A 2,872-nucleotide genomic window follows, 5' to 3' on the forward strand; every position below is an offset into this window, starting at 1 on the left:
ATCTGCACCAACTCCTAAGACCCCTGCAGAGGAACCCAGCCCTGCCTGGGACACCCAAAGCAGCAGACCTCAAAAAAGGAGGGGAAAAGTCAAGCTTGGAGTGGAAAAAGAGGACAGAAGTACAGCAGCCTTTAAAAATGCCTACACGGAGCAATAGTGGGAACCAGACACATTTCTTCTTTCCTTGCTTTCTGTGATGACATAAATAGGAAGTAAGAACACGTTAAACAAAAGGCAGAGCTAGGATTTTACAGGTCTTTATTTTGGCAGGCTGCATGACAAACACCTCTTCAGGGACTGCGACGCCTTTTGGGGAATGGCAGAGAACGGAGGCAAAAGGTGCCGGGGAGCCCTTTCTGTTCCCTTCAGCCCCTGCAGCTGCTCCGCTGGTTTCAGGGCACTCGCTTGGTTCGTTCCTGAAGAAAAAGGCTAGGGCATGATTTTCAGAACTACTGCCCGTCCCCAGTCAGAGTTTCCTACATTCCTGGGTACAAATGAGTGGATGGAGAGAGTGGATGGATGCTGTCCAGCAGTGTCCCCAGGGGCATCTGGAGTGTTCACACTGCTGAGCTGAGAAAAACTCACCAAACCCAGCCCAGGGGCCTGTGATCCTCCACCCACCCGGGGGAACTCCGGGCGCTGTAAACAGAGGCCACAGCACACACCAGGCTCTGCTGTGCCTGGTGAGGAGTCTCTGTATGAGCCCTGAGCCCTGGCATCGCCTCCCAAACACCACAGAGACCTCTTGTGTCATCAGAGAAAAGCCCTGGAGCAAACGTGTGTCCCCAGCACGATCAACAAGAGATGCAGAATTACCTCCTCAATAAAAACGCTGTTTCTGATGGAAATGTTACCTCTGTCGACTGCGAGGATTTTATAGGAATACTGGCTCAAGAATTCAGTGACTTCAGGGATTCCATACCACAGGTGCCTGGGACTGCTTGGGCATCCAGAGTCTATAGTATTGGTTAAACTGGTAGAGCTGAGGATACTTAGCAGCTTTGTCACAGAGCTGGAACGTCACGCAGGGAGCAAGGGGTTCTCTCAGAGAGTGCAGGAGGCCAGTGAAAACAGCACCAAGGTCCTCCACGATGTCTGCTCCTAGAAAAGCCAAATAAATTAAACTATTGACATGAGCACGGACACTGGGGCAACCTTCCTTACTTTGGGCCTTGCCAGCAGCCGACAGAGCCTCACGCAGAAAAGAACTGATCGAGATCAAAAAGTGTTCCTAGTGACCTAGACAGGTGCTCCTGGCCGCTGAGGTACCTGAAAAACCCTCCAGACATCATCAGCTCTTGCTGAAGCAAATAATCCACCTTCACTGTGTTGTGCCAAAAACACGCCCAGCCCTTAACAGGGAGAGACCCTGCCAGGCACCGCCTCAGAGAAGAACCGAGCTGTACTGGGGGGACACACCCAGCCAACGTGTACGAGTTAAACAGAATTTTCTCTCAGAACTGGGACTTTCAGCACCCCCCAGGTGCTACTCGACTGCCACAGACACACAGAGGGCTTCGTGAGGTGCTCTGGGGTTGGCCAGTCCTGCTCCAAGCCCTGCTGATGCCCCTGTGGTTTTAAGGATGTCCTCAAGGAGGTGGTAGAACCTCACAGTGTTTGCCCCTGGAGCTTAATTTCTGAAGTTTTCCTTGGGAAACGCACCCATTTCCTACTTAACAAGGCAGTCCCCTCTCCCTGCTCTCGGGAAGAGCTGCCCACAGGCACGGGAACCACCTTCCTCTCCTGATCGCCACGCTCTGCCCTTAAAACGCTGTTACTGAGGCCAGCTACTTCCAGACCAAGACTGTCCATGCAGGGACAGTGTCCCTTCTCTTCAGGGTCAGGGAAAAAGGGCAGAAGCACCTACAGAGCTTCAATGCCCCTCTTGAGCATAAAGCACCGTGAATCTGAACTTCCTGCTGCTTGCAGGGAAGATAATAAAATGCCTCAAGGTAAAAAATGATAAATGGTAAAAAATTATTACAAGAGGGTAGAAATGATGCCGCTTTCACTCCACTGCTAGAAATGACACATAAAACATAAAAAAACCCCTGTACCTGTTCCATTTTCAGACTGAAACAACAGCATATTCCTGGCTGCTCATGCAGCAGGGACAACAGCACTGAAGGGAAATGTTTGGATAATCACGTCTTCATTTAAAGAGAACCCAGTTCCTTCATCTAAGCCATCACTGCCCTCCATCAGAACAGCCAGCACATCCACGACATTTAATAAGCGAAGGAAAAAATGTAAGCAGAGGATCCAGACTAACTGGGAAAACAACAGAGGTAGAATGCAACATTCCAGGAACACAAGGTAGCTTTTTAGTCACAAAAATTTAAAAAAAAAAAACACCCAAAAAAACTAAAAAAAAAACCCCAAAAAACCCCAAAAAACCCCAAAGGCACATTTGCCAGGCAATACAAAGTTAGGGGCAGCACAAAAATCACAGCTGTACTTCACTCTGCCTTTCAAAGCTGCTGTCCAGCACAGGTTGCCCACAGAAGCTGTGGCTGCCCCCGGATCCCTGGAAGTGTCCAAGGCCAGGCTGGACAGGGCTTGGAGCACCCTGGCATGGTGGAAGGTGTCCCTGCCCATGGCAGGGGTGGAACGGGGCGAGCTTTAAATAAAGGTGCCTTCCCATCCAAACCCTTCTGGGATTCCACAATTCTGTGAGCAGCCCCAGGCAGAAGGGCTAAATTTCCATTGTGGTTCGGAAATGCTGCTGCAAGAGCACAAACAGATTTCAAATACTGTTCAAGTGGCACAACCACATCAAAAATTACGTCTGGGGGTAAAGTGGCAACTCTGCAATTCCAGCCTCTGATACCAAGGACACATGGAGGGCTGAATCCGGGGGGCGTTCGGGGTC

At 50.3% G+C, this 2,872-nt stretch overlaps 1 long non-coding RNA gene across 1 annotated transcript; it reads right to left on the reverse strand.

Moving 5' to 3' along the window:
• Nucleotides 1–241: 241 nt before the first annotated feature.
• LOC144247521 (uncharacterized) lies at nt 242–2,245 on the reverse strand. Its single transcript, XR_013341175.1, has 2 exons — nt 2,058–2,245; nt 242–1,101 (listed from the first exon to the last, which is right to left on the reverse strand). It is a non-coding gene; the product is annotated as an uncharacterized LOC144247521 (long non-coding RNA).
• Between the last annotated feature and the right edge of the window lie 627 nt (nt 2,246–2,872).

This window comes from Lonchura striata, chromosome 25 (assembly GCF_046129695.1).
Source record: "Lonchura striata isolate bLonStr1 chromosome 25, bLonStr1.mat, whole genome shotgun sequence".
NCBI classification, from domain to species: Eukaryota; Metazoa; Chordata; class Aves; order Passeriformes; family Estrildidae; genus Lonchura; species Lonchura striata.